The sequence below is a fragment of the Bos mutus genome, chromosome 15 (genome assembly GCF_027580195.1).
Source record: "Bos mutus isolate GX-2022 chromosome 15, NWIPB_WYAK_1.1, whole genome shotgun sequence".
Taxonomy (NCBI): Eukaryota; Metazoa; Chordata; class Mammalia; order Artiodactyla; family Bovidae; genus Bos; species Bos mutus.
The window spans coordinates 40,753,007-40,775,538 of NC_091631.1; the positions used below are offsets into that span (position 1 = coordinate 40,753,007).

At 39.8% G+C, this 22,532-nt stretch overlaps 1 protein-coding gene and 1 pseudogene across 4 annotated transcripts in view; one reads left to right on the forward strand and one right to left on the reverse strand.

The window, feature by feature from the left end:
- Positions 1-286: 286 nt before the first annotated feature.
- The window catches only part of FAR1 (fatty acyl-CoA reductase 1), a 77,765-nt gene continuing 55,519 nt past the window's right edge, over positions 287-22,532 (forward strand). For 2 of the 4 annotated variants that reach the window (XM_005905358.3, XM_070383982.1), the window contains exon 1: positions 287-442. The gene's annotated coding sequence lies outside the window, so the exon portion shown is untranslated. Of the gene's footprint in view, positions 443-2,980; positions 3,079-11,932; positions 11,953-22,532 lie in introns of those variants that run through there. The other 2 variants (XM_070383980.1, XM_070383981.1) reach the window with 2 other exon arrangements.
- On the reverse strand, positions 13,930-14,305 carry LOC102276114 (small ribosomal subunit protein eS24 pseudogene; annotated as a pseudogene).

A 22,532-nucleotide genomic window follows, 5' to 3' on the forward strand; every position in this document is an offset into this window, starting at 1 on the left:
TGAGCCCGGGATGTGGGGGGCGCGCCCATTGGCTGAACTTGTCCCGCGGGCTGGTCGGCTGCAGAGCCCACCTCCCGACCCTCTCTCCGCCCTCCCATTGGCCCTTCGCGTCCCCCTCCCGCCCGGATGGAAACTGGGTTGAGCGGGTGGGAGGCCAGAACCCGGAGGAGGGTGAGCGGTCCTCTGGTACGGGGCGCGGGAGAGCCAATCAGGACAAGACTTGGAGAAAAGGCGCCGCGCCAGCCAGTCACATTCCGAGGTCCGGGTCGGGGCCGGCTGACGCGAATACGGGCCACAGCCAATGGGCTTGCCACTACCCGTCCGCTCTTCAGCAGCCTGTCGGGGGCGGTGGAAGAGCGAGTGAGGAGAGCGCGACGGCGACGGCGGCTGAGCCCTCGCTGGACGGCCGGGAGGAAAGCGAGGCCAGAGCCTCTGCGACTAGGTGAGAGGCGGGAACCCCAGGCAGGAGAAGCGGGCTGCGGGCCCTCCTCGCCTGGCCCGGGCCGCGGCTCTGGGAGCTGTGGAGGCAGGCCCGGTTGAGGCGGGGGCAGTACCCGCCGCCCAGCCCCCGCCCCACCCCCAACCCCCACCTCCTGCTGCCCCGAGCCGGGGGTGCAAGCTTCTGCCGGATGGTCTCCGCGCGGCTTGGCGGGGCCACCGCCCTCTGGAGGGCCAGGACCCAGAGCGGAGCCGTAGGGAGGGGCCTGGTTTGCAGACGCGGAGCCTGGGGGCGCCGCCTGGGGCGGGGAAGCTGCGTAGAGGTGGCGAAGGTGGGGCAAAATAGTTAACGGAGGAGCAGGTTTGTGTGCTCGAGTGTGGCAGTGAAAGGAGGCCTGTGATGGAAGGATTCTGGATCTGGGGACGAAGAAAGTAATGGGAATAGGGTGATGCTCAGAAAAAGGAGTCCTCGGAGAAGGTGCGGAGCCAGGGCGCGTGTTTGGCCTCTCGGAAGTCGGCATTGACAGAAACTGGGAGGAAATCAACTGGGAGTGAAGGGAGGAGAGGCTTGGGACACGTGGGTCTGGAGTACGAGGCACTTCCTAAAACCGGAAGATGACTGAGAGGCGAAGGTTTTAGGTGAGGTGTGGGTGCACGCTGTTTGACTAGAAGGCATCAGGAGGCCAGTTAGGAGAAAGTATACAGGCAGCAAAGGAGATAGGTTTATGTGTGGTAGCTGAAGGGTGTAGGTTTATGTGTGGTAGCTGAAGGGTGTGGATCTTTTATGAGTAAGTCAGCAAGAGTAACTGTCCATTTCGTCAGGTAGGAGTCAAAAAGCCAGGGCAATAGGTTCATTCACTACTCAGTTCAGTTCAATCTTTCGTCATTCAGTTATTGACGTGTCCGACTCTTTGCGACCCCATGGACTGCAGCATGCCAGACTTTCCTGTCCATCACCAACTCCTGGAGCTTATTCAAACTCATGTCCATCGAGTCAGTGATGCCATCCAGCCATCTCATCCTCTGTCGTCCCCTTCTCTTGTCCCCAATCCCTCCCAGCATCAGAGTCTTTTCCAGTGAGTCAACTCTTCACATGAGGTGGCCAGAGTATTGGAGTTTCAGCTTTAGCATCAGTCCTTCCAATGAACACCCAGCACTGATCTCCTTTAGAATGGGCTGGTTGGATCTCCTTGCAGTCCAAGGGACTCTCAGGAGTCTTCTCCAACACCGCAGTTCAAAAGCATCAACTCTTTGGCGCTCAGCCTTCTTTATAGTCCAACTCTCACGTCCATACATGACTACTGGAAAAACCATAGTTTTGACTAGACGGACCTTTGTTGGCAAAGTAATATCTCTGCTTTTGAATATGCTGTCTAGGTTGGTCATAGCTTTTCTTCCAAGGAGCAAGTGTCTTTTAATTTCATGGCTGCAGTCACCATCTGCAGTGATTTTGGAGCCCAAGAAAATAAAGTCTCTCACTCTTTCCATTGTTTCCCCATCTGTTTGCCATCGATGGCCAAACGCTCAGTCTTGTTAACTCTCACCTCTGAGGGTGATTGTCCTCCTCCCCAACCCTCCTCCAACCCCTGTGACACTAATTGTTGTTGATGAACTCTCATTGTTTTGCCTCAGCAGGAACTCATCCTCCCAGAAGCACACAATTATTGGTTGCTTTTGATTGGATGACAGTGAGGACTCATTTAATCCAATGTGTTGGTTTAAAGAGAACATGAGAGGATACTTAAGAAATTGTGCCATGTAAGGGAGTATCTCAACTGTCTGTGTAATATAAAAGTAATATAAGATCTCTTACAGTAACCCAATAAGAATGAACACAGGTCATCCTGTTGCTGTATAAGAGTCAAGCATTTTGATGTAGAATTTGATTGTGTATCATGCTTGTTGGGAAATTGTTTAGCCTTGGGAAGAGTTTTGTGGTTAGATAGGTTCAAAGTTCCTTTCACTTAGAGGGAAGATTAACTTGGTGTCATTTTTATTTGGGGGTGTGAGAAGAGAAAAGGCAGTAGAAAATGAAATGGTCCATTAATGCATTTCTATTGGATTTAAGCAGGAGAAAGTGATTACCACTAAGGTGTAATTTCTGCTTGAGCGTAGGGCAAAAGGATTATGAAGAATTAAGTACTTCTTTACCAACATAGGGTTTCCCTTGTCCTCAGCTGGTAAAGAATCCACCTGCAATATGGGAGACCTGGGTTTGATCCCTGGGTTGGGAAGATCCCCTGGAGAAGGGAAAGGCTACCCACTCCAGTATTCTGGCCTGGAGAATTCCATGGACTGTATATGTATAATTCATGGGGTTGCAAAGAGTCAGACACAACTCAGCAACTTTCACTCACTCACTTACCAACATAAAATAATACAGTGTTAAGGACGAAAACCAAAGAGGGCATTTGTTGTATGTTTCTTTATTAACCACATCAACAAAGCATTGTAGGTAATGGACCGTTCTTTAGGATGTAGAAATACTTTTGTGGAAGTACTTTCTTGGTAATGCTATTTGGTGATCACATTTTACTCTTAGTATAACAGAATACCTAAGTGCTGAGGTGCTGAGGCGACTGGGAGCAGAGGAGTAATCTGAGTGGTGTGGAATTAATCAGGGAAAGTTTCCTGAAAGAGGTGAGTGTTGAGCCATCTTTTGAACTAGGAGTTGGGGTGTGGGTTATTGCAAGACAGGATGATATGCCAGTAGTATGGACATGTTATAAGCACCTGTGGGCAAGAGTGACAAATTAAAAATTGTTTTGAGGAATTAGATTTGATTGAAGATTTAAGGGTGTGGAAATCAACTAAGTCTTGTTATAGCCTAATTGATAAATGATGGTTTTGTATGGTGGCTACAGAGAGAGAACTTAGAATACTTAATGATGGCTTGGAGATGGTAATAAAGAAATGAGTACAAGAATATTTTTTGATAGTTATGGTAAGAAGAATATAGTGAAAGTAAGTTGGATTGTTCACAGATTTAGTGTTCAAGCTTATATAATAATAAATATTTTTGATTCCTGTGCTAGATTATGTTGATATTAATAGCAAAATTTATTGGGTACTACTATGTGCCAGAAGCTATTTTGAATTTTCCAAGCCTCATCTTTCTTTGATTATCCCTACTTTATAGATGAGAGAACTGAGGTTCAGGGATATTTAATTTAACCAGAGTCATACAGCTAGTAAGTGGCAGGTCAGGGTTGGCAAAGGCAATAAGTGAATGTGAATTGAACACCTACTTTGTGCCGGGCATTGTGGTAAGTGCTGGAGATTCAAAGTTGGCAAGCAAATTCAAGGTCAGGCCTGGACCATTTTTAGAGATTGTCAGCAGTTAACAGAAGACAGCCAGTGAAGAAATAGAAAAAGATTAGTTGGAGAGACTTTTGTAGACACTGAGGAATATACTGTTTAGGGAAACTTAAGATAGAGTTACGCTAAAGAGGAAGTTATCAGTAGCAAAATATGTAGCTGAGAGACTCAGAAGAACAAAGATTGAGAAGAAACCATTGAGTTGAGTAAGGAAAAAACTAGTGTGAATTTAATCTCAAGAAAGCCAAAATAAAGACATTTAGATACAGGCTGGTAGTTAATTGTGTTTAGTGGCAAGTGCTCTGTACAAATTTAAAGTTTGGTATGATCACAATTATGGTCAAATTCATAGGAAAGATGTTGGTATGTCCCTTTGTAATAATTTAATTATTGGCTGGTAAGGTGATGGGTAATTTAAAAATGCTGGTGCTCTTTGTATTTTTCCAAGTTTATAAAAACAAGCATTGTTATTTTTATAATTAGTGGGGGGAACTGTTCAACTAAAATGAACTAATAGCGAGGGAATATGTGGGTGGCCTAGTCTATGTTTGGAGAAGACAATGGCACCCCACTCCAGTACTCTTGCCTGGAAAATCCATGGACAGAGGAGCCTGGTAGGCTGCAGTCCATGGGGTCGCTAAGAGTCAGACACCACTGAGCAACTTCACTTTCACTTTTCTCTTTCATGCATTGGAGAAGGAAATGGCAACCCACTCCAGTATTCTTGCCTGGAGAATCCCAGGGATGGGGGAGCCTGGTGGGCTGCCATCTATGGGGTCGCACAGAGTCGGACACGACTGAAGCGACTTAGCAATCTACGTTTGGGATAGGAAGGAAGATAGTCTTGTCTCAGTGTCTACTGCATATGAGCCACTTTGGTGGGCACAGTTCCATCTTGAAAATGAATTATTATTGGAAACAACCTGAAACTGTACATTTGCCTAATCTGAAGGATCTGGTTACTAAAGCACTCCGAATCATAGATATATGATCTTGGCTTTTCTGAACATTGTCTAATGAATGAACTTAAAGTTAAAAAAACCAGACCTTACAGATCACACACTGAGTCATTTTATCTATCTTTTTGGCCTTCCCTAAACCTACATGTAGCCCTTCCTTGCTCCCACTTGTGGATTTATAGTTCCTCTCTTCAGTGGGTTTGTAATGGGTCAGTTCAGTATAGCTACATGAAAGTGCTGAGTTTACATATTTTACAAATTTAACCTAAACATTTAAAATTTGTCATGTTTTCTGTTCCCAATTTGAAGAAGAAATGAGATACATTTCAAGATTATCTTTGCTTATCAAATAATCATTCCAAAGCAAATTAGAAATGTTTGTCCTAGTATAGATTTATTCCAACCTTGTAAGTCAAGAATGGGATGTACTTTTTAGTTTCATTTCATTTGGCGCATAGGAATTGTGGGAGGAAACTATTTCATCTAGCCACTGTACTATGCTCCTTAAATAAATTATTAATATCACATTTAATTCTCATGCTGTTCTCTAAGGTGGATATCTCATTTTATGAAGAGAATGAGATTCGGAGAATTTAGTAATATTCCAAATTCCAGAGAGCTAAGTGGCAGGGCTGAGATTCAAATTTTGCTTTTCCTGGTCCCATAGCTCATGCATATGAGATGTATGGCTAGAAGGACTTGTTTATTAGTACATATGACTGAAAAGAAAGCCACATAGTTTTAGGTATTTAGTAACTTTTCCTTACCTTTGAAGATGGGACTCTTGCTCTGTGTGTTTGTGCCTTGTGACACAGGGTTTTAAATAACAGTGATTTGTGTGTCTTAGAGGGTACGTTATATTTTATTGCTTTAGAGGTATATGGTTTCACATTTTAGTATTTTTTGAAATGAATATTTTACAGTGTCTATATTTCTTAAAAAATGTTTGTGAAATGGATACTATGTCTTAAAGCCAAATATGTCTTGGAATTAAGGAAGTGTGGTATGTGCATGTAGTCTTTGTGTATAACTGTTTTAGCAGTTTCTTTGCATTTTCTTCCCAGTCTTCCACCTTTACTTAGTCTATTACTTTTTTTTTAGTATGGTATAATACGAAATTGAAGTGTATATTAATAATAAAATAGTCATTCTCTTCAGGTAGTGAATATTATAGTGTAGAAGAAAAAATTTTGATACAGAAAATTTACATTGCGCTGTGAATCAGCAGATCTGAATTTTAATGTTGGTTTTGTTAGCAACTTGATGTGTAACTTGAGGCAAGTCACTTCCTCTCTCTGAGCTTTAGCTTCCTCATCTGTAGAACAGAATGAGGAGGGGAACTTAAAAGACCTGTCTAGCTTGAAGAAACTGTATACCTTTTTTCTTATTAAAAAATATGAAAGCCTTAAAGCCCTTTCTTAAACAACTGTATTTGTTGCTTTTTACTTTTTTTTCCTCTTCATCCACTGTATTCCTTCCCTGCCCATTTTCCCCTGGATCCTTGAGGGGATTTTCAGATTCTTGTTCATTAGAGAATATGAATTACTTTTTATATCTTCTTCAAGACAGACTATCTGAGAAAGTAGGTAAACAGTAAGTAGTTAATGAATGAATGAATATGTTTTATCTGGGTTAATAAAAGAATTGTTTAAATAAAATATCATCAACGAGTTGTTGAGGTTTCATTGAGAAGTAATACTGCTCTCTTTCACATAATGAAATATGTTTATAAAAGTAAGTATTTGCTCTTTACTGGGCAGATGTACAAAGAAGAAAGTTCCTAAATCTGTTTTTAAAAAGCTGTCTGTTCTAATAGGCAAGGCAGACTTCTTTAAACTTTATATTATGGAAAATTGTAAACATAAAAACACAAAGTTTAAAGAAGTCTGCCTTGTGTGATAGAACAGAGAGCTTCTTTTTTTTTAAAAATTATTTAATTGGAGGCTAATTACAATATTGTGGTGGTTTTTGCCATGCATTGACATGAATCAGCCACAGGTGTACAGGTTTCCCCCCATCCTGAACCTCCTCCTACCTCTCCCCACCCCATCCCTCTGGGTTATCTCAGAGCGCCAGCTTTGAGTGTCCTGTTTCATGCATCAAACTTGCACTGGTCATCTGTTTTACATATGATAATATACATGTTTTAGTGCTGTTCTCTCATTTTGTCCCATCCTTGCCTTCTCCCACATAGTCACAAAGTCTGTTCTTTACATCTGTGTCTCTTTTGCTGTCTTACATATAATGTCATCATTACTGTCTTTCTAAATTCCATATATGTGTGTTAATACACTGCATTGGTGTTTCTCTTTTTGACTTACTTCACTTGTGTAATAGGCTCCAGTTTCATTAGAACTGACTCAAACGCTTTCTTTTTTTTTTTTATAGCTGAGGAATATTCCATTGTATATACATACCACAGCTTCCTTATTCATTCGTCTGCTGATGGACACCTAGGTTGCTTCCATGTCCTAGCTATTGTAATCAGTGCTGCAGTGAACATTGGGGTACATGTGTCTTTCAATTCTGGTTTCTTCCATGTGTATGCCCCGCAATGGGATTGCTGAGTCACATGGCAGTTCTGTTTCCAGTTTCTTAAGGAATCTCCACACTGTTCTCCATAGTGGCTGTACTAGTTTTCATTCCCACCAACAGTGTAAGAGGATTCCCTTTTCTCCACACCCTCTCCAGCATTTATTGTTTGTAGACTTTTGGATCGCAGCCATTCTGACCAGCGTGAGATGGTACCTTATTGCAGTTTTGATTTGCATTTCTCTGATAATGAGTGATGTTGAGCATCTTTTCATGTGTTTGTTAGCCATTTGTATGTCTTCTTTGGAGAAATGTCTGTTTATTTCTTTGGCCCATGTTTTGATTGGGTCGTTTATTTTTCTGGTATTGAGCTGCAGGAGTTGCTTGTATGTTTTTGAGATTAATTCTTTGTCAGTTGTTTTGTTTACTATTATTTTTTCCCATTCTGAAGGCTGCCTTTTCACCTTGCTTATAGTTTCCTTCCTTGTGCAAAAGCTTTGAAGTTTAATTAGGTCCTGTTTGTTTATTTTTGTTTTTATTTCCATTACTCTGGGAGGTGGGTCATAGAGGATCTTGCTGTGATTTGTGTCAGAGAGTGTTCTGCCTATGTTTTCCTCTAAGAGTTTTATAGTTTCTGGTCTTACATTTAGATCTTTAATCCAGTTTGAGTTGGTAAATCATATGCCTGCAATGCAGGAGACCTGGGTTCGATTCCTGTGTCGGGAAGATCCCCTGGAGAAGGAAATGGCAACCTACTCCAGTATTCTTGTCTGGAGAATCCCATGGACAGAGGAGCCTGGCGGGCACAGTCCATGGGATTGCAAGAGTTGGACAAGACTTAGTGACTAAACCACCACTACCACCATGGTGTTAGAAAGTGTTCTAGTTTTTTCTTTTACAGGTGGTTGACCAGTTTTCCCAGCACCACTTGTTAAAGAGATTTTCTTTTCTCCATTGTATTTTGTTGCCTCCTTTGTCAAAGATAAGGTGTCCATAGGTATGTGGATTTATCTCTGGGCTTTCTGCTTTTTTTCCATTGATCTGTACTTCTGTCTTTGTGCCAGTACCATACTGTCTTGATGACTGTAGCTTTGTAGTATAGTCTGAAGTCAGGCAGGTTGATTCCTCCAGTTCCATTCTTCTTTCTCAAGATTGCTTTGGCTATTCAAGGTTTTTTGTGTTTCCATTCAAATTGTGAAATTATTTGTTCTAGTAGAACAGAGAGCTTCTTAAAGACAGATTCAAGAGCTTTCTTCTTTGTATATATTTTTATACATACATATCACCAGCTTTAACAATTTTCAGCTTGTGGACAATCTTTTTTATCTGTATCCTCACTCACTCCTCCCCACCCCCCTGCCTTTTAAATTTTGAAGCAAGTCCTAGACATTTTTACCAGTTGTTACCCTACAGCTTGATAAGTGTAACAGTGGACATGCTAATCTAACCGAAGTGGAAATTTTTTCATGTAAATATATTTGAGACTTGTATGTTACAGTGTTTTGAGCAAGAGAAATTAGATATAATTTACTATATGACAGGGATAAGTAGTTGAAGAGACTTGACTATTCGTATGTAAAACAGAATATAGGAACATCAGATCATGTGCCTGGATTAGAGATTCTAAATGGGAAATGACATTGGTGAGGTGTGTGATATGTATGTATGTAAAATTTAACCATTTGACAGTTTTAAGATTACTTTGAAATATCTCCTCTAGGTCATTCTTGTCATTATGGAATATTTGCCAAAAAATGTTGTCATGGCAGTCACTTGAAAACTCCTTCTTGAATGTAAGGAATTCATACCACTGTATCTTATTATTTTGGAGTATTGACTTAAAAACTTTGAACTATTAACTGAAAATTAACATTTTAAAATATCTCCCATAATGTAGAGTTTTAGTCAAAGGTCATAAACCCCTTTGAGCATCTCCTCATAGCTTTGTGCTATCTCTTTTCCTCAGAAAAAATACACATATGCACAGTTTTTCATATAATTTCAAGGGGCTGATAAGCCTTTTAAAACACATTCAGATATCTTTGAGTGTTTGTATAATAGAGATTCTGGTTTAATAATTCATTCTTTAATGTTTAGGCAGAAAGCATACTGGTAAAATTCAATTTAAATTTATTTCTATGTGCTCCTGACCTCTTACAAACAAGTGTTTTTCATTATTGAGTGAAATTATAAATTTCATTATGCAAATGCCTAATTTTTTAAAAGACCCATTCTTAATTGGATTCTTGGGGAAGAACAACCTGTAGCCAATTTAATGAGTATGTAGAAATGATTTTACCAAAGATTTTGGAATAAATGTATGGAACTTTATATAATGGCTGCTGTCCATCCTGAATTAACATGAGGTAGAATATGACTTAAGAATGAATAAATACATAAATACTGCTTTTTCAGAGGTAAAGGAAAAACTTCTTTAACTTTTGTTGCTCTTAAATAGTTCAGGTCTGTGGAGGAAATGATCTGTTAAAGTATTTTGAGGTTCACATTTGTGTTAAAAAAAACTCCTAGATGTGATACACAGGGGCTTAGAAAGATGTATTGATCTGACAAAGGATTAATTTTCAGTAGAGCCCTGAGATCATAAGTGTTTATCATGCATCTAGTTTGAAGGATGGTCCTAAATACATTTCTGAGAAGTACAGGGTTTTAAAAACTTGTGAATTGTAGCTCACAATATTGGGTTGGCCAAAAAGTTCATTCCAGTTTTTCTGTACTACCTTATGGGAAATCTGAGTGAACTTTTTGGCTAACCCAATATAATCATGCTGCTAAGTCGCTTCAGTCGTGTCCGACTCTGTGCGACCCCATAGATGGCAGCCCACCAGGTTCCCCCGTTCCTGGGATTCTCCAGGCAAGAATACTGCAGTGGGTTGCCATTTTCTTGTCCAATGCGTGAAAGTGAAAAGTGAAAGTGAAGTCACTCAGTCGTGTCTGACTCTTAGCAACCTCATGGACTGCAGCCTACCAGGCTCTTCTGTCCATGGGATTTTCCAGGCAAGAGTACTGGAGTGGGGTGCCATTGCCTTCTCCAAACACAATCATAATTGTGGGTATTAGCATGAGCAGAATCCTTAGGAGATAGGAACAGATCAGTTAGCTGCTAAATGGGACATTTGACTCTGCAGAGCAGAGCATAGATTGTTTGAAGATCAATGAATATTGGGTGTATGGCTTTAAAGTGATAACCCTTGTGACCCATTTGAGTTAATAATTTTCTGAGTATCTAATGTATTACTGGGAAATAGCATCTTCCAATACATGGTAATATCTAGACTTTGAGAACAAGAGGAGGATTTATCCATCAGTGGTTTAGCCTCCTCTTCAGTAAATTCTGTGGATTATCAGAGCAGTTAATTGACTTGCCCAAGGTCAGGTGCAGTGTTGCTCTTATTATCTTGACTCTCTTCATTCTGGATCTCAGTTTCTAGAGAAGGAACTATCTTAACACTAGAGTTTTTAGCATTGTGACTTTGATTCTCAATTGATAAATTGACCAAGAATTCTCTGAATTTTTAAACTCTGATATTTTTACTTTGTTGTATGTGTTCTAATCCCATCTTTAGCACAATAATCTATGGTTACAAGGCTTAATAGGTAGGCTTCTTAGAAGCATTAAGTCACTTTCAGAGCTAGAAAAAGATAAGAATCCCCCAAATCATCAACACTTCCCTCCTTTTTTCTGTATCTTTCTGTGCTTGACAGCGTTTTGTTGCAAGCTGTACATATGAACCTGGCAAAGTTTTTTTTTTTTTCCCCAAAATTGGAGGATAGTTGCTTTCCAATGTTGTTTTGGTTTCTGCCATGCAGCAACGTTAATCAGCCATAATGATACATATATCCCCTCCCTCTTGAACCCCAACCCCTCCCCTGCCCCCATCTTTCCTCACCCCCACCCCCCCAGTCATCAGAGAGCAGAACCTGAAAAGTTTTAAAGATAGACCAGAAAATATTTTTGAGAAGAGACTTCATTATGGGATTAAGTTGTTTTAAGACCTTCCTGGAAGCTTCCTACCCAAAACTTGAGCCTGGAGGGATCATTGACATTCAAGATGAGAGAAGTTATTATTACTTCCACGAAGGGCCCTAATTCGAAGTCCTTGTGCCGTATTTGGTTGGTGTGGACATGGTGACCAGGGAGAAGACCTGTCCGTACATTAGTGGCTCCATAGGTAAGGTGAGGACTTTTAGAACAGTGACTGGTCCAGTTCTTTTAATCCAAGCCCTTCAGCTGGGTCATTCTGTAGCTCAGTAATTCCTTCTTTTTAGTGGAGTAATAGCAACTAAATTGTCAAGGTAGAAGCATTTTGGGGGAGAGGAACTTTCTTCAGCAGTTAGGAATATGGATGGTTCCTAATTGAATGACAAAAAAGTATACTTATCTTAAAGTTTAGACTAGTTAGAAAATGGTAGGTCTCAAATACTGGTGATGGAATTGTATAACACATTCCACAGGTTTATTGAGTGAGTGAAGTCACTCAGTCGTGTCTGACTCTTTGCGACCCTGTGGACTGTAGCCTGCCAGGCTCCTCTGTCCATGGGATTCTCCAGGCAAGAATACTAGAGTGGGTTGCCATTTCCTTCTCCAGGGGATCTACCCAACCCAGGGATCTAACCTGAGTCTCCTGCATTGCAGGCAGATGCTTTATCCTCTGAGCCACCAGGGAAGCATGAAGTTCAACTAACGGTAATTTTTAATTAGGAATAAGAATAATTATAATTAAAAACCATAACCAGCTAAAGACAACACAGTTTCACTAATGATGATTGATTGTTCCTCTTGAAAATTACAGAATTCCATGTTTTGAGTGTGTGTATTTGGTAGAAGTTGTGCTGCATCTTGAGTTGCAGCATCCAGAGTTAGTAATTGTGTACAAACTGAAGTCTTTGGTACATTCTAATACATACTCATTTTTGCAACTCTTAATAACTGGCTTTATAGTTTATTCAGAAGTAGTCTTGAGGATCAATGGAAGGTCATGCTTTCTAAATCATTTGTAGTTCGTGGGAGGTTTGGCTCATGTTTGTACAGTCATTACCTCAGAAGGCTGATGTGGTAATCAATGAGCTTCTCAGGCACTTTGCTTACTTAGCCGTGTTTGGAAATTTGTGAAAGGCCAGGCTTTCTCTTACCCTACTGCTCTCCACCCAGGTGCCTTTTCCCAATAAAATCTCTTGCTTTGTCAGCACCTATCTCCTCAGACAATTCATTTCCGAGTGTTAGACAAGAGCCCAGTTTCGGGCCCTAGAAGGGGTTCCCTTTCCTGCAACAAATGGCGACTCTGGTGGAGACTCTTCTTAACTGAGACTGACATCCTGACTACTCAGGGTACTCAGGGGCCAGCTTGCCTGCCAATGGACCAGACCCAATGGCCGCAACTGAGACCCTTTTGTCCCTGGTCTCCTGACATGGACAACTGGCCAGAGTGCCCCGACTGGTATATTGACCTCTCTCTCCTTCCCTCTCTCTTTCCTCTCCTTAATCCTTCCTATCCTTCCCTGTTTTTCTAGTCCCTCGGTCCTGGACGCAAGAATCTGGTCGAAGGGCCTCAGCCTGAGCTGAGGATTGGAGACTGATCACCTCTTCTTGGCAGAGAACTCGAATTCTGGTTCTGATTTCTGGTAGGGCTGAGTTCCAGTCCTCCCTTCTCTGGAGGCCCAGGGTAAAGTCCCATAATGCCTGGGTATCTGCAGGTGGCAGGAGACGTCTGTAAGACCACCCTTTTGCCCCCCTCTCCCACCTCCTCCCCCTTCTTCTTTCAACCTGGCTTCCTTTCCTCCCTTTGAAAATCTTTGAAGACCTGAGATATTTTCCTACTTGGATCTGAAGTTCTGTGTCTCTATAGGAGGTTTTCTGAGAGACTGTATTCTTGTATTTAAGGGAGAAGGAAATGGCAACCCACTCCAGTGTTCTTGCCGGGAAAATCCCAGGGACGGGGGAGCCTGGTGGGCTGCTGTCTGTGGGGTCGCACAGAGTTGGACATGACTGAAACGACTTAGCGGTAGGCTTTCAAAGAGGTCTACTGAGTTTCTTTATCTCAGGACATTTTGTAGGTCTTTGATGTGCTAATGTATTTTGTAAGATTAGGGCTAAAGTGTACAGTTTGCCAGTCCCATTTGCCACGATTTGGAAAATGCTGCCTTGGCTGGGTAGAGCCTGTTTTTAAGTTCAGCCTTGGGAACAGATTGAGAAGGATTCATAAGAAAGTGACAAAAGAGAAACAGGAAATACAGCATATAGCAGGAGCTTCAAAGCACTTTTATATCGTTAAAGACATTTGCTGTTGTAATCAGACTAAATAAAACTCTTTTAAACAAAATCTTACTACTTCTATAAAAACAGTGAAATATCTGATTCTGTCAACTTGTTCTTAAAATTACTAAGCTTCATGAATAGGCTTCGATAGCTTTAAATTAGACCACATAGGGCACATGATTAGTAATCTGCCTGAGTCAGTTCTTTGGATAAACTTGTGTGTAGTCTACATGTAATGATCAGGGTATACCTGGAACATTTTCCTGTTAAAGTTAATTTTACTGAATAATTTAAAGTATATATATATTTTTTTATTTCACATAAACATTCTTAGTTTATTAATCATCTTATGAAAAATTTGCATAGTCACTGCAGAATCTTTACTCCTTCTGTTGTCCGGTCTCCAGCTCACTTTTTGCCAGCACCAAGGTTGGCCTTTGCAGTCCTCTTGACTTCCTGCATTCTGTTCTTTGTTCCTTTTGTTGTTTTCTTGAGGTTTTTTCTTATACAGACCATATCTTGCATGTCAATGTTCGGGTTCGTTTTTCTTTCTGTAATCTAAGGAATAGTAAAACCTGCCAAAGCTAGTTGTCTTGCCACGACCAAAATGGATTCTGAATCCAAATTCTAAGATGACATCTGGTGTGGTCTTGTACATTTTGGCTAGTTTTACCTAAATTTCTATCTTAGCTACTTTTGCCTTCCCAGGGTGAAGGATATTGATGACAATTTGTTTTTGGTTGGTCATGAACTTCCTGGTCTGGAGAATTACTGTTTCATTCATGATGGTTGCTGATCTTAAAGCAGCCAGAGAGGAAACGAGTGAAATATTTTTATATTAATTTTAGGTATATTGTGAAGTCAGATGGAAACTTTCATGAATTTTTAAGCAAAATAGGATATTTTGATTTCTCTGTTGTTTTGTAGATGTTTAAGAAATCTTATCTTTGGTAATACACTTGAAATATTAGGATACCTTTGTATACGGTATTTCACTTTTCTGAGTTTGAAAGTATTAGGATAGAAATTACATGTCTTTATATGAAAATATTTTTATTAGGTAAGGAGAGCCTGTAGCACAATTATTTATCTAAAGAAAAATCATGTGTGACTTTGGAGATTATTTTTTAAGAATTGTTTTCTCCCAGAATGGAATTAAATGCATGTTTTTGCAAGGAGTGGAATTGCTTTTGACCAAACGTGTTAACAAGAGCACAGTCCTTCTTCTGTAGGCTTTATGGTAGAAACGTTACCCTATGATACAGAAAGGAAGGGACAGAAAGGACAGAAAGGAAAATGGGCGTTGCTGAAAAATTTAAGTTTTCTTGTCAGCTGATAATTTTAATGCTGTAGAATTAACATTTCCTCTCTGATGAAGTAAAACTTGATATTTAAAGATGTTTTTGTGTTTGATTTTTATGTCACTTAAAGGAATTATGAGTCTGATTTTTCTTAATGTGTAATTTTCCAGGATAATGAGCCATTTTAACTTGCTAAAGTGCCCTGCTTACACAGCAATGTCAGTATTCAAAATAGTTGTGTAGTGCCCTAAGGACTGATGAACCTACTGAGATTCCTTACTGAGAAGTATCCTAGACATTGGGGAAAATTGGATATAGAGAGTTAAATATTGGCATCAGTATCTGTGTAGGCAAACAGAGTGGCCATTATATTTACTTCAGTGGTGCTTACAACAGGGTTAGACACTAGCATCTTTTATTGAAAACCAAGATGCTAGAGCTATTCTTTTGTTTGTGGGAAAAATGCTTTGTAAGCCTTAATTTTTGAAAGGAAAAAGGAACCCACTATTCTTATCAACTTGTACATTTTGAGTTTGGATTTTAGCCCTTTTTTTGTTGTTTACAGCTCACTTGCAGAGGAGGTTTTCATTTATGTTGAGTCTTAAGCAAAAGACTTAAGACTCTCAAGTTATTTTTTTAAAGTTTTTTTGAGTTAATCTTTATATAAATAAAGATTCTAGAGTTATTAAAATATAGTAAAAAGATGTTGCTGCTGCTGCTAAGTCGCTTCAGTTGTGTCCGACTCTGTGCGACCCCATAGACGGCAGCCCACCAGGCTCCCCCGTCCCTGGGATTCTCCAGGCAAGAATACTGCAGTGGGTTGCCATTTCCTTCTCCAATGCATGAAAGTGAAAAGTGGAAGTGAAGTCACTCAGTCGTGTCCAACTCTTCAAGACCCCATGGACTGCAGCCTACCAGGCTCCTCCGTCCATGGGATTTTCCAGGCAAGAGTACTGGAGTGGGTTGCTGCTGCCTCTAGATGAGAGTCTATCAAAAATTTTAAAAGAAAATATATGCTCACTTATAATATGAGGCCTCTTAATAGTCTTAACTAGAATGAATTGGGTTGTTTTTGGCTACAAGTATGTCAACTCCAAGTAGAAATCTACTGGTTAGAAATTCGCAGTTAAGTGAATATGGAAAAATGAAAATTTTATTAAGTGAGTGAGATTATTTGTTAGGCAAAATCAGTTGACCCTGGAGCAACAGTGGGGGTGCCAGTCCTCATGGATGTAAAAAAAAAATCTATGTGTTAATTTTACAGTTGGCCCTCTGTATCTATGGGCTTGCTTTCCTGGTGTCTCAGATGGTAAAGAATCTGCCTGCAGTGTGGGAGACTTGGGTTCGATCCCTGGGTTGAAAAGATTGCCTGGAAGAGGTCATGGCAATCCACTCCAGTATTCTTGCCTAGAGAATCCCTATGGACAGAGGAGCCTGGTGGGCTACAGTCTTTGTGGGGTTGCCAAGAGTCAGACACGATTGAGTGACTAAGAAACAGCACTCTATGGTTCTGCATCCTCGGGTTCAACTGACTGTGTTACACAGTACTGTAGTATGCATTTATTGAAAAAAATCTGTGCATAATTGCACCCATGTAGTTTGACCTGTGTTGTTCAAGAATCATCTGTACTTTAAAATATGAGACCCATGGGCCATGTTTTTAAAAGGCATTTTAGGTGGCTTAAGTATTTCCTATGAAATAGGTCAGACATGGATTAAACGTACTGTTAAACCAGGTTCATTTGCCCTATGTGCAGTAGGCCAAAATGCTTGCAACAGACCCAAAGGTTTGCAGTAGAGAAGGAGTTTATTCAGGAAGCAGCCAAGTGAGGAGGTAGGAGAACAGGTCTCAGATTCGCTTCCCTGAAGGCAAGGGGTTTGCAGTCTTTATGGAATAAAGAAGCAGGGTGGTATTAGGCATGGGGAAAGGTGAATGCTGATAGGGAAAAGCTGAGGTAATCAGTATTCTTTGCAGGTGTATCTAAGTTACATGCTGCTTCTTGAGGTGCATGTTCAAAACTGGGGGCACTTAGTATGATCTAAGGGTGGATTTTTGAGCCCTCTGACATTATTTGTTGGACACTTGCATAGGCCCAGTTTTAGTGTCAGTAGTTCCAACCAAAAATCTTAGCCAGCTTAAACTGGATAAGAGCTGACTCCAAGTTTCTGAAAAGCAGCATAAGCCCCTGGTACAGTAGGGACCCATTCAACAGAGGTATATCTGTAGGGGGTGTTTAAAGAGTCAGAAGAAATAATTAAGATGAGTTTGATCGATGGAAGCAGATTCCAAGCAGAAGGGTTTTTAATAAGGTGTTCCCTTAGTTGCTGTTCTGTAAGACAAGCTCAAGAATTTCTTTTAGTCATCAGTTTGTTAACCTGAGGGACAGTTTCAAATGGTTGACCATTTCAAGAGTCACTTTACCATATTTTCTGTGGCAGATTGTATTTTCTGAAGGTAGTTGTAACAATATCTTCCTTCTCATATGTTCTTTTAGTGTGCCCTTGATTATTCTTTCATCCTAAGGTGGCATTTTATGCCCCCTTCCCTTGAATTTGGGTGATCATGTGATTCACTTGTGAGCAATAAGGTGTGGTCAGAAAAGGTGAGCTCCCTATCCAACTCAACAAAATACTGGTTTTGAAGTCTTCAGCAGCCTTTAAGCTGTATAGCCTGGGATTGCCATGCTATCCTAGACTGCCTCATGTGGACAGACTACATGACTCTAACAGCAGGAGCTGGAACTGTTCAGCTAAAACTGCTTATTAGAGCTCTTCCCAAATTCCTAACTTTGAGATACAGTGAGAGAAAATAAAAATGATTATTGTTGTTTTAAGACATTAAGTTTTAGTGTGATTTTGTTATATAGCAGTAGGTAATCAGAACACTGCTTTCCTTGAATCTGCTACTGTATACTGAAATTTATCAATATACACTATTTATCTGTATGCAGTATTTAGATGAACAGTCAGTGATATATCCCATTGATTTGTTCTGGGATCTGATCTTTAACTTTATTTTGGTCTTTTACCTCTGATACATAAAACTTTTTTCTTCTGTTCTTGCCTGTACCCATTTAGAAAAGCCATTCCATCTCTTAATTAACTATTTAATAGAGTGTGTTTTGGTAATTGACACTGTCATGTTTGTTGGAAAGTGCCCGTGATGTGTTTATTAGGTCATAAGGACACATGATCATCTTTAGAAAGCCTTTTGTTCTGTACTTTAATTTTAGTTACTATGATATTTGACCTTCTGTTAGTTTCCCAGGGTTGCTGTAACAAAGTACTACAAATTGGGTGGCTTAAAGTGACAGAAATTTATTGTCTAACAGTTCTGGAGGTTATAAGTCCAAAATCCATGGTCTGTCTGAAACCTGTAAGGAGTCCTTCCTTGCCTCTTACTAATTTTTTCTTAGCAGTTTTGGTATTCCTTCGCTTGTAGCTCTAATGTGTAACTCCAATTTTGCTTTTGTTATCAGGTGGAGTTCTCCCTGTGTATCTCTGTCTTCAAATGCCTCTCCTCTTATAAGGACACCAGTGATGTTGAATTAGAGACCCATTTTGCTCCAGTGTTATATCAATTACCTTAACTAATTATACTTGAACGACCCTGTTTCCAAATAAGTCACATTCCGAAATCCTAGGGATTAGGATTTCAACATGTCTTTTTAGGAGGATCACAATTCGCTCCATAACAGGCTTCGAGAGAGATCGGTATAATTATGTTTTAAACCGTTTACACATTTTTACTCCAGCCTCCCTGGTAGCTCAGATGATAAAGAATCTGCCTGCAATACAGGAGACACAGGTTTGATCCCTGGGTCAGGAAGATCCCTGGCGAAGGGAATGGCAACCCACTCCAGTATCCTTGCTGGGAGAATTCCATGGACAGACCATGGAGTCACAAAGAGTTGGCCATGACTGAGTGACTAACACTTTCACTTTTCACTCCAGATTATATGTGAATGGGGTTTTTAATCAGTGACCTTGAGGAAGCTCTGTTCTCTGCATTTTAGGTCCTCCTCCCTCTGGCATACACACATAGTATACCTAAAATTTGATAGTATTTTTTTACTGTTAGACTTATTGACCCTTTTGAGAATCTGATAAAAGCAGTGGATTTTTTCCTCTAGAATAATGTAGAGATATAAGCATAGGATTGCACACTTTAACACACACACATATAAACAAACTCAGAAAAGTATTTTTCATGAAACTAAGTGTTCTTGGATACCCACCTCCATGCAATCCTGTTCATGAACTTCTGGATTAGAAAGATATTAATTCCTAGCAGTTACAGATACCTAATCTCAATTTCCCTTTTAGTGGAAAGCAAATGAAATGGAAAAACAATAAGGAAGAAGCAGAAGTTATGTATATGGGATATCCTCATGGTCATCATTGTAACTCAGTGTAGCTTTTGGGGGAATTTTCATACTTAGGTAATATTTACTTTGTGCTTAGTCTCTTTTCTGCTTCCAATCCCATTCCTTTAGCCATGTAATACTTGTATGTAGAAAAGAATAGGTACTTTTAGACCTATTACTTAAAGCCCGTGTGCCACAACTGTTGAGCCTGTGCTCTACACAGAATATAAACAGACTTTGTATCTTCCGCAGTGTTGGGGTTAGCTCTTGACCTCTTTACCTTCTGTGTTATTTTTTGATTATTGTATCAAGATTTTGATTTTTGTATCAACATGGTAGTGGTCTAGGGTTTCTGAGTCTATGACTGGATTGTATACTGGGTGCTCTTCTTCATTTGTAGCCTTTTCTCCAAAACAGTCTTGCCCAGGCTTCAGCCCTGAACAACTTAATGGACTTCCCTTTTAAAAATAAAGATATTTTTAGTCTATCTTAAAAAAGGCTATCGGTCATGTCTTTGTTTTGCATTTAGTTTGTGGCATATCTGTATAAATGAAGCCTGGCATTCATTTATTGATTTTTTTAAAAGATGTAACAGTCGAGTATTTACTGTCCATTTTAATGATATGCACATTAACTCTAGTAATAGTGGAATCATAGGCAATGAATATTTAGACTGTGCTGGTTTCCCATTGATAACCTTTCTTAGTTCATTTTTCTGAATGTGAAATATTCAGAATCTTTATTTAGAAATAACAGGAGTGGGCAGACTATAACCTACGAACTGTCTTCCTGTTTTTGTGAATAAAGTTTTATTGGAACACAACCATGTCTATTTGCTTACTGGTCATGGCTGATTTTGTGCCCCAAATGGCAGAATTGAGTAGTTGCTGCTAAGATTGTATGGCCCACACGCTGAAAATATTTATTACTTGACCCTTTACTGAAAACCTTTGCTGACTCTTGGTTCAAAATATTTTGGAATTCATTCCTCCCTTTTAAGAATATTTGAAGTTTTTTTTGTTGTGGTTTTGTTTTTCAGTCATAGAATCTAAGGGATATTATAAGGCCATTTAGTTCAGCATTCTATCTACTGCTGCTTGAGTTTCCTTGAGTACTCCTGCCAAGTTGTCCTCCAGCTTAGAGGTGTAGGATGATGTGACAAAACAGCATTGGATGTAACTGTGCTAAGCACAGAATTGTCCCTAACTGGGAGTCAATCAGTGACTCCCCATGGAAGGATAGATGAAGTAGATTATTCTTTGTTTTCCCCACTGTCTCCATTGGTAGGTTAATGTTTTCCCCACTGTCTCCATTGGTAGACATGTTAGAGGCACAGAGGAGTCAGTTTTTAAGAGGAAGACAGCTAAACAGATCCTTCTTTAACTGAGGTGGAAATTTATAGGAAGCTGGAATGAATGTTTGGACATTGTCTAGAGACTTTCATATTCAGTGCTTCGTTTTTCTAAACAAATTTGTAGCAGCTAAAACTTAGAACTACAACTATCTTTTGGCAGCTTTTACTGTTTGTGTTCAGTAAATACTGGTACAGAAAAAAAACATACAGGTAGAGCCAATCTCACTGCAGACCTTCACTGCAGTATTTGGTACTTTTGTGTACTTGATTCCTTGGTGAGCATGATGAATGTAGAGGTCCTCTCAAGAGATGGGAGAAAGGGGTATCTGATCCAAAGATCAACGTTATCCTGATGGGGGAAGAATTTCTCACATTCCATTTAGGAAATCCAGCCTGTTAAAATCTTGTTAAACAGCAGTTTCGCAGTTAAAGCACCTTCTTGTTTTTAATCTAGTAGGTTTTCCATCTAATAAAGAAATGGAGGGCTTCCCTGTTAGTTCAGTGGTAGAGTCTGCCCACCATTGCAGGAGACATAGGTTCAATCCTTGGTCTGGGAAGATCCCACATGCGGGGCAGCTAAGCCCTGTGCACCACAACTGTTGAGCCTGTGCTGAATAGTCCAGGAGCCCTAGAGCCTGTGCTTCGCAACAAGAGAAGCCATTGCAGTGAGAAGCCTACACACCACAACTAAAGAGCCGCCCCTGCTTACTGCAACTAGAGAAAGACTCACGTAGCGGCAAAGACCAAAATAAATGAAAATGTGCATAGCCAAAAATAAATGAAAAGAAAAAGGAAAAGCTCAGGTAATAAAGATTACCAGAAGAAAGGTAAATACTGTGTATCTTTACACAATGATACTCTTCTATTTTCACTTTAAAAAGATTTTTCAAACTTTTTTTTCCCTCTCAGATGAAAGGGAGTTTGTAAATTGTTAGAGGACAAAAGGTAATGGAGACTGGCTAATTGATGGGAAAATACACTCTTTCAAATTTTTTTGGTACCTTCTCATTTTTCTGTTTTACAAAAATAGTGGTTTTTAAAAATATATAACACATGCACTGGATATATAATGAAAAACAAATGTCTATAATTTCTCTTCTTGAGTTATCCAGTTCTCCCTGGATGAGGCAACCTTTATTACCAAGTTTTTGGCTTTTTTTGCTAGAAAAATCTTATTTATTTGTAAGCATATACATTCAGTTTTTCATTCTTTTCCCATAAAAGGTGGTATATCATACAGTATATTACATCTTGGCCTTTAATATAAGTCATGAATCTGTGTTTCATGTCAATATAAGCTGAACCACCTCTTCCCTCTTTTAGTCCTCAGAGGTTTAGTTTAAACCTTCTAAAATCATTAATTTCCTTCTCAGAATTACAAAATGAGTTTATGTGCATGTGACTGTAATAGTATATAATCCAGAGATAAATTAGCTATGAATTGGGCTGCCCCGATAGCTCAGAGGGTAAAGCATCTGCCTGCAATGCACGAGACCTGGGTTCGATCCCTGGGCTGGGAAGATCCCCTGGAGAAGGAAATGGCAACCCACTCCAGTATTCTTGCTTGGAGAATCCCACGGATGGAGGAGCATGGTAGGCTACAGTCCACCAGGTCGCAAAGAGTCGGACATGACTGAGCAACTTCACTTGGACTTTTACTTTGGTAATACAATTTTTTTCCTAGTCTAAAAATTATGCCCATAAGTAAATGATTATTTGCAGGAAAAAAAGATAAATTAATGATTTTTGGACTGAAATATTATATAATAGATCAGACTGATTGTTGAGGGACTATACTGAGAAATCATTGACAAAGAAGTAGAGGAAAGATGAATACAGAAGTGTAATTATGTGCCCAGCCTTAATCTTACACAAATGCTATGAAGTGAAGGGTGGGAGGTATATATGCTGTCTATATGTTTTTAGAGATGAGGAAACTGCAGAAACAAACAGATAAGTAAGCTCACCCCCAAGATAAATGAGTGCACC